Here is a 9,724-nt window from a genome sequence, read left to right as displayed (position 1 = left end):
GTAACACATCTTCTACATGGATACAGTGTTATAGTATACAATGAAGTTATATAGGTGACTATAGTAGAATGAGCCTCTTTTATGTTTATTTTTATATTTGAAAAATCTTTAAAATAACCAATGTGACTTTGGAGTACTTGAATTGGTAGAAATGTCCGGTCTTATGATATTCATGGTAAAGCGCTTTCCAGAAACATCTGCCCATGCGATCTCTGTTGGCTATTTCCTATCACAGTTAAGGACTAGGCCCTTAAGGAGTATAGTATTTAGCCAACTCTCTGTGAACCAGCTATATACTACTCTGTAAGGACCTGGTCCTCACCAGTGATAGTAAATAGCCGACTCAGTGTGAGCTGGCTATTTCCTATCACCGGTAAGGACCTTTTTGCCCCCTAGTGGTCAGGTCCTGAACTGAAATAGTATATAGCCAGTTCACAGTGAGTTGGCTAAATACTATACTCCATAAGGACCTGGTCCTCCCCAGTGATAGGAGATAGCCGACTGTAGAGGAGCTGTCTGTTTCCCACCATTTGTAGGGACCTCTTCTTCTGCTTCGTTGATCTGGTTATTGAACTCTGTTAGGATTTAGTTGTTTCTCAATGACTTGGCTAAATCCCCTTGTCTATTAGGACTTGGTCATTAACTATGACCAGTAACACATCTACATGGATACAGTGTTATAGTATACAAAAAAATTATATAGGTGACTATTGTAGAATAAGCCTCTTTTATGTTTATTTCTACTTCTGAAAAATCTTTACAATAAAAAAAACCTCATGTGACTTCTGAGACTTGTATCTTCAGAAATGTCGTTCCTGTGATATTCATGGTAAAACGCTTTGCAGAAACATCTGGTCATGTGATCTCTGTACTTTCCTTGTATGGATTATACTTACCTGCTCAGTGGCCCCCGCGTCGCTGCGGATTTCTGTATGGCCACTGCTACATCTCCATGTCGTTCGGATCAAAAGATCCAGTGACGGGGGAGCAGCCAATAGCAGGCCGCAACGGTGACCAGACCCAAGGGGGCTCGTTCCAGTCGTGGCCTGCTATTGCCTGCTCTCCCCCTTGCCAGATATTTTGATTCGAGTGACGGGGAGATGCAGAGGTGGCCATGCAGGGATCGGGAGCGACGCGGGTGCCCTGAGCACGTATAATCCATACAAGGGGCCCGAGATATTTTCGATATCAGATAACCCCTTTAACATTATTTGTTTAAAAAACAAATTAGAAATGTCCTATATTCTCAAAAGGACCTTTTCCATCTATGTTGTACTAGGGAGGAATCATACTGCTGAGGTCCTTTTCAAGGATAGGATTTAGCCGACTCGCATTGAAGTGACTATTTCCCGTACCCCAAAAGGACCTTTTCCATCTATGTTGTACTAGGGAGGAATCATACTGCTGAGGTCCTTTTCAAGGATAGGATTTAGGGTCCATTCACACGTCCGTTTTTTCTTTCCTGATCTGTTCCGTTTTTTCAGGAACAGATCAGGACCAGATCTGGACCCATTCATTTTCAATGGGTCCTGGAAAAAATCGGACAGCACAATGTGTGCTGTCCGTTTCCGTTGTTCCGTTCCGCATGTCTGTTTAAATATAAAACATGTCCTATTCTTGTCCTGAAAAATCGGATCCTGGTACAATACAAAGTCAATGGATCCGCAAAAAACGGATGACATTCGGATGTCATTCGTTTTTTGCGGATTCCGTTCCTGGAAACACATAACAATTTTTTTTTATTTTCAATTTTTTTTCAAAGAAATCCAAACAACTTTATTAGATTATTGTAATGTATACATGTTTCCGTTTTTTGCGGATCCGCAAAAAACGGATGACATACGGAAACATTTTCAGGAACAACGGATCCGCAAAAAACGGACCGTTTTTCAGGATGAAAAAAAACAGGACGTGTGAATGGACCCTTAGGCTGAGTTCACACGGGCGTGACAGATTAGGTCCGGATGCGTTCAGTTAAACTCGCACCATTTTGCAAGCAAGTTCAGTCAGTTTTGGCTGCAATTGCGTTTAGTTGTTCAGTTTTTTCCGCGCGGGTGCAATGCGTTTTGATGCGTTTTTCACGCGCGTGATAAAAAACTGAAGGTTTACAAACAACATCTCCTAGCAACCATCAGTGAAAAACGCATTGCATCCGCACTTGCTTGCAGATGCAATGCGTTATTAACGCAGCCCCATTCACTTCTATGGAGCCAGGGCTGCGTGAAAAACGCAGAATATAGAACATGCTGCGATTTTAAAGCATTGCAGAAGTGATGCATGAAAAAAAACGCTCATGTGCACAGCCCCATTGAAATGAATGGGTCAGGATTCAGTGCAGGTGCAATGCGTTCACCTACTGCATTGCACCCGCGCGGAAATCTCGCCCGTGTGAACGCAGCCTTAGCCGACTCGCATTGAAGTGACTATTTCCCGTACCCCAAAAGGACCTTTTCCCCTCTATTATGGAGGAATCATACTGCCGAGGTCCTTTTCAGGGATGGGATCCATCAAAGCAAAATGGGCGCGCCGAACGGTGAGGAGACGGAGCCTCTAGGTGCTGCAGCAACGCCCCAATAGCACCTAGAGGCTCATTTGCATATTTTTAAAGTTAGTTTTTTGGGCGATCGGCGGCATGTAGGCAGATAAAAGTTACACAGTTATGTACTGCCGACATTAGCACATCGCTGATGTCAGCCAGCTACATAACAAATTTTGTGATGATGGAAACCCTTTAACAAGGATTCATCTTCCTCACTAAAGGGAAATCTACGCCGTATTGTTTGGGAATAAATCATTTCCTATCTGGCGTCTTCCATTCCCTTTTTATCATATCATGCATATTTTTAAGGACTGGGAAGACTCGTTTTTTCTTATGTTCAAGTCCACTAAACATTTTGTCCTGGACGGACCTATGGACTTTCTCGTCTGAGAGGTCAATGGTCACCCTAATGGCTTTAATCAATTCTCTCAATTAAAATCTGTATCAGATCCAGAGGAATCAACAGAGTCCAAACTTCCTTGGTCTGAATCTGAGGAGCTAGAATACCACATTTTTTGTTCCCTACGTTTAGTGGTAGACGGGCCCGGGCTGTTTGGATAAAGCTGAGCGAATCTCCTCTCTAATTACATCCCTTAATTCCTCCCTGATAGATGGAACCAAATCTTTGGCCATATTTGCAGTACATGTTTCTGGTATTTTTACCAAACACACTACACATTTCCTAATTTTAGGGGTGGATTTTGTTTTCTGCACACCATCCTTATCACTCTGCACGCATATAGGAGAGGGTTGACAGAAACACAAGAGGTTAGCATAAGTATACAGCATCCCCCAAGTGAAAATAACCCACAGCAGCAGGACTCATGGCGGACTCCATCTGGCCTGATCCCAATTCCAACAAACTGTCAGACCTCTGCCATGTTTGCCCCCCTTTTTATTTCTCCTCACCTGCAGACCTCAGATCAGAGGGCGACTTCCGCCTTGATCTACGTTAGTCACAGAACCAGAAGTACCGCTGGAACGCATGCGACTTCCTGTGACTTCATAGTCATGCACCGAAGATTCGGGATGCCATGAGGAGCGCTGAAAAGACAGGAGGAACTAAGTGTCTGGTTGGCACATGGACCTCCACCCCAGCGCGCAGAGGAGGTAAGGTGCAGGATCCCTTACGTACAGACTTCCAGCACCCCAAAGCCCAACTAGGGAACGGGTGCTGCCTGCATCCCTCATGTGCCTAGGCATAATGACAGTAAAATCGCCACCTCTACCTTCCGGCACAAAAGTGGACCCACAGCAAGTGCCGTGAGGATTAACCCGTCTACCACCTGGAGGGACAGGAAGACAGTGAGGAGCCGGAGGAGGGTCATTTATTCTTCCTGTCCCTACCTGGTTGGAGAAGGGTCATCTCTCATGGTATGCCGTCATGAAGGATGAAAGGGGAAAATAGAACATGTCCTATTCTTGTCTGCAATTGCAGACAAGATTAGTCATTTTCTATTATAGTGTCGGCGATGTGCGGTCCGCAGATTGCGGAACACACATTGCTGTGTCCTGCGGATCCGTAAACCACTTACGAACATGTGAATGGACCCTTAGCCGACTCACACTGAAGTGACTATTTCCCATAGCCCAAAAGGACCTTTTCCCTTTATTATGGAGGATTCATACTGCTGAGGTCCTTTTCAGGGATAGGATTTAGCGACCCTGCCTGGCATACTGTGCAGGAGCGACAGTGTAAACGTCTCCTGTGTCTCTCCCAGTATTGATTTTGGTGGAATTTGGTTATTGATTTGTGTCTGCTGTTTCCGTGTGTTTTTGTCTGTCCTGGCTAATTTGGTTTCCACTTTGTTTTGGCTGATCTGTCACTAGTCCGTTATTTTGACCCCACTGTACCTTCCCCGTATAGGGGGAATTAAGGAGTGACTGTGGACTAGGAGAGATCGTGCAAACAGTTAGGACCATTGTTAGGGTAGGTGAGCATCAGAAGTGTCCTTTCTGTGACACATGATGGAAGCATTGTACAATGCAGGGAGTCCCCATTCTAGCAGTAGATGCTGCTCCCTAGTAGCAAAGGTCACCAAGGCTGTGTAATGTGTGTGTCTGCTACATCATACATAGGCCCTGATTTATCAGAACTTCACTCCAGAATTCTGGCATCAAAAAGTGCAAAATATGGCTTTTGTAACTTTTTTTGCTATTAATTGCGCCAAATTTAGCATTTTTACACAACTCATGCCAGTTTTGCAATATGGATGGAAAAGTGGGTGTGGTTAGCTACATTAATGATTATTACTCCAGATTTATCATTGAGATTTTTTAAAAGTCTCACTCCAGGAGGGAAAAATAGGAAAACGGGAGGAGCTTCTCTAGAAGACGTGTTGGGTGTAAGAACGAGCCACGTTTATCAGACCGCCTGTGACGTGTGATGAATGCGGAATAAAGGTCTCCAACCCAGACTCAAGCAAAACGGACTTCAAATACTCTCCTCATGATCAATTCCCCCAGAGTGTGCCATCGGAGACACATGCAAACAGTTTACCAAAGTATATAGTTATTTAAAAAAAAAAGACAATTATTTGAAATGTTTACATATTTTATTCATCTAAAAACATTATTTAACCACAAATTATGGTTATCCCTATAAAAAAAATATGCAGGATTAAAAATGGTAAACTAAACAGCATTGTAGGGCACGTCACACTCTTTCAAACAGGCCTTTTTTTTTTTTTTTTATCTGGTGAGATGCTCCCATATTGAGACACGTGTCGCCCGTTCCATGCACTGGGGACCGGAATAACCAATGTAATCTCGCCCATGTCAGCGATTTGTAATCTTCTACAGAGGAGTTGCAATATTCTAACACTTCTGGTCCCCCATGTACCCCCAGACTACACCCACACTGTTACAAGCACCCCACAAGCTTTACATATACCTTTTGTAAGGGACAAAAAAATAAATAAATAAATAAAAAATCTCAAGCATGCCACCATCCTCTGTGTCCCTCCAGCACACCGTGCCAGTGCTAAACCATGTTACCCCAGTGCACCCACAGAATCCTAACCAGTAGTACACCATTATAAACATGCCTAAACTGTACTCCCCAAATCCTGACCTAGCCCACCTCTAACCCAGTTAAAGGGGTCCTCTCACTTCTGCACATAGCATTCATCATGTAGATCAGGCCTGCTCAACCTGAGGCCTACATCCTACAGCTTTCAGCCTACAGAAGGGCATGGTGGGAGTTGTAGTTTTACAACAGCTAAAGGGCCGCAGATTGAGCATCCCTGATGTAGATAAAGTTAATACAAGCCACCTTCTAATGTGCGATGATTCTCCACATTGCCTCCATTGCTGGCTAGATTCATTTTTCAGCGGAACAGAAATAAATAGCGGTGGTGTGTACAGGGGCCTAAGAGGTGAGCATGCAGGAAACCGTTACTGGTCTAAATAACATGAGGTAATGATAGCGAAGTGAGAAAGTCCGGGCCAATATGGCGGATGCTCCCTGTACTTTACCACTTGGCTTTAATAGCCTGCATTCGCCACATGCATCTCACACACACATCAGCGTGTGTGAGGTGCGTGTGGTATTAGAAGCGTGGGGGGCAGTGATAGCTGCGTGTGGTATTAGAAGCGTAGGGGGCAGTGTGAGCTGCGTGTGGGGCAGTGTGAGGTGCGTGTGGAAATAGAAGCGCAGGGGGCCAGTGTGAGGTGCGTGTGGAAATAGAAGCGCAGGGGGCCAGTGTGAGGTGCGTGTGGTAATAGAAGCGCGTGGGGCCAGTGTGAGGTGCGTGTGGTAATAGAAGCGCGTGGGGCAGTGTGAGCTGCGCGTGGGGCAGTGTGAGCTGCGCGTGGGGCAGTGTGAGCTGCGCGTGGGGCAGTGTGAGCTGCGCGTGGGGCAGTGTGAGCTGCGCGTGGGGCAGTGTGAGCTGCGCGTGGGGCAGTGTGAGCTGCGCGTGGGGCAGTGTGAGCTGCGCGTGGGGCAGTGTGAGCTGCGCGTGGGGCAGTGTGAGCTGCGCGTGGGGCAGTGTGAGCTGCGCGTGGGGCAGTGTGAGCTGCGCGTGGGGCAGTGTGAGCTGCGCGTGGTAATAGAAGCGCGTGGGGCAGTGTGAGCTGCGTGTGGTAATAGAAGCGCGTGGGGCAGTGTGAGCTGCGCGTGGGGCAGTGTGAGCTGCGCGTGGGGCAGTGTGAGCTGCGCGTGGTATTAGAAGCGTGTGGGGCAGTGTGAGCTGCGTGTGGGGCAGTGTGAGCTGCGTGTGGGGCAGTGTGAGCTGCGTGTGGGGCAGTGTGAGCTGCGTGTGGGGCAGTGTGAGCTGCGTGTGGGGCAGTGTGAGCTGCGTGTGGGGCAGTGTGAGCTGCGTGTGGGGCAGTGTGAGCTGCGTGTGGGGCAGTGTGAGCTGCGTGTGGGGCAGTGTGAGCTGCGTGTGGTAATAGAAGCGTGTGGGGCAGTGTGAGCTGCGTGTGGGGCAGTGTGAGCTGCGTGTGGGGCAGTGTGAGCTGCGTGTGGGGCAGTGTGAGCTGCGTGTGGGGCAGTGTGAGCTGCGTGTGGGGCAGTGTGAGCTGCGTGTGGGGCAGTGTGAGCTGCGTGTGGGGCAGTGTGAGCTGCGTGTGGTAATAGAAGCGTGTGGGGCAGTGTGAGCTGCGTGTGGTAATAGAAGCGTGTGGTAGGTCGGGGGGGGGGGGGTCTGCCCCCTACTGCCTGGCAGCATCTGATCTCTTACATGGGGCTATGATATGCACAATTAACCCCTCAGGTGTGGCACCTGAGGGGTTAATTGTGCTGATCACAGCCCCCTGTAAGAGGTCGGGTGCTGCCAGGCAGCAGGGGGCAGTCATGTACACAGTCCTTAGTATATTCTAACTTGAAGCATCCCCATCACCATGGGAACACCTCTGTGTTAGAATATACTGTTGGATCTGAGTTATCAAGATCTAACTCAAATCCGATGTTATATTCTAACATAGAGGCGTTCCCATGGTGACGGGGACGCTTCAAGTTAAAATATACCTTGTCTTTACAGTGAAAGTCAATGGGGGGCGGATCCGTTTGCAAATGCACCATATTGTGTCAACGTCAAACGGATCTGTCCCCATTGACTTGCATCGCAAGTCAGGACAGATCCGTTTGGGTCCGCACGGCCAGGCGGACACAAAAAACGACTTTTTCCTTCATGTCCGTGGATCCTCCAAAAATCAAGGAAGACCCACAGAAGAAAAAATGTACACGAATCACAGACCAACGGAACCCGTTTTTGCGGACCACAAAAAAAAAAAAAAACGGTCGTGTGCATGAGGCCTAATACCGCCGGTAATTACCCGATGAGCAAGCAAAAGGCAGATTGTGCTAATTACAGTCTGTACAGCCTGGAGACAAGCGATGGTATAACGATGGCTGCATGTAAGAGCGGCGTCCTCCTCAGCTGCCGAGTCCTTCCTTAGCGCCTGGAAAATCTGCCTCTGTAATACAGACTTTACACCCACTACCAACAGCATACACTGCCACACACTGCTGCCCCCCTTCACATACAACCAGATACCCCCTCCCTCAGCATCCACGCAGCTGCCCCCCCCATACAGATATACCCCCCCCTCAGCATCAACGCAGCTGCCCCCCCATACAGATATACCCCCCCTCAGCATCCACGCAGCTGCCCCCCCATACAAGATACCCCCTCCCTCAGCATCCACGCAGCTGCCCCCCCATACAGATATACCCCCTCCCTCAGCATCCACGCAGCTGCCCCCCCATACAGATATACCCCCTCCCTCAGCATCCACGCAGCTGCCCCCCATACAGATATACCCCCTCCCTCAGCATCCACGCAGCTGCCCCCCATACAGATATACCCCCTCCCTCAGCATCCACGCAGCTGCCCCCCCATACAGATATACCCCCTCCCTCAGCATCCACGCAGCTGCCCCCCCATACAGATATACCCCCTCCCTCAGCATCCACGCAGCTGCCCCCCCATACAGATATACCCCCTCCCTCAGCATCCACGCAGCTGCCCCCCCATACAGATATACCCCCTCCCTCAGCATCCACGCAGCTGCCCCCCCATACAGATATACCCCCTCCCTCAGCATCCACGCAGCTGCCCCCCCATACAGATATACCCCCTCCCTCAGCATCCACGCAGCTGCCCCCCCATACAGATATACCCCCTCCCTCAGCATCCACGCAGCTGCCCCCCCATACAGATATACCCCCTCCCTCAGCATCCACGCAGCTGCCCCCCCATACAGATATACCCCCTCCCTCAGCATCCACGCAGCTGCCCCCCATACAGATATACCCCCTCCCTCAGCATCCACGCAGCTGCCCCCCCATACAGATAGACCCCCTCCCTCAGCATCCACGCAGCTGCCCCCCCATACAGATATACCCCCTCCCTCAGCATCCACGCAGCTGCCCCCCCATACAGATATACCCCCTCCCTCAGCATCCACGCAGCTGCCCCCCCATACAAGATACCCCCTCCCTCAGCATCCACGCAGCTGCCCCCCCATACAAGATACCCCCTCCTCAGCATCCACGCAGCTGCCCCCCATACAGATATACCCCCTCCCTCAGCATCCACGCAGCTGCCCCCCCATACAGATATACCCCCTCCCTCAGCATCCACGCAGCTGCCACCCCCATACAGATACCCCCCTCCCTCAGCATCCACGCAGCTGCCCCCCCCATACCAAGATATACCCCCTCCCTTCAAAGCATCCAACGCAGCTGCCCCCCCATACCAGATATACCCCCCCTAAGCATCACGCAGCTGCCCCCATACAAGATATACCCCCCCTCAACATCAACGCAGCTGCCCCCATACAGATATACCCCCCCTCAACATACAACGCAGCTGCCCCCCATACAAGATATACCCCCCTCACATCAACGCGCTGCCCCCCATTCAAGATATACCCCCCTCAGCATCAACGCAGCTGCCCCCCCTCAGCATCAAGATATACCCCCCCACATCAACGCAGCTGCCCCCCATACAAGATATACCCCCCTCAGCATCAACGCAGCTGCCCCCCCATCAAGATATACCCCCCTCAGCATCAACGCAGCTGCCCCCCCATACAGATATACCCCCCTCAGCATCAACGCAGCTGCCCCCCCCATACAAGATATACCCTCCCCTCAGCATCAACGCAGCTGTCCCCCCCATACAAGATATACCCCCCTCAGCATCAACGCAGCTGCCCCCCCCCATACAAGATATACCC

This window comes from Bufo gargarizans, chromosome 7 (genome assembly GCF_014858855.1).
Source record: "Bufo gargarizans isolate SCDJY-AF-19 chromosome 7, ASM1485885v1, whole genome shotgun sequence".
In the NCBI taxonomy this organism is placed as follows: Eukaryota; Metazoa; Chordata; class Amphibia; order Anura; family Bufonidae; genus Bufo; species Bufo gargarizans.
This window is presented reverse-complemented; position numbering follows the sequence as displayed.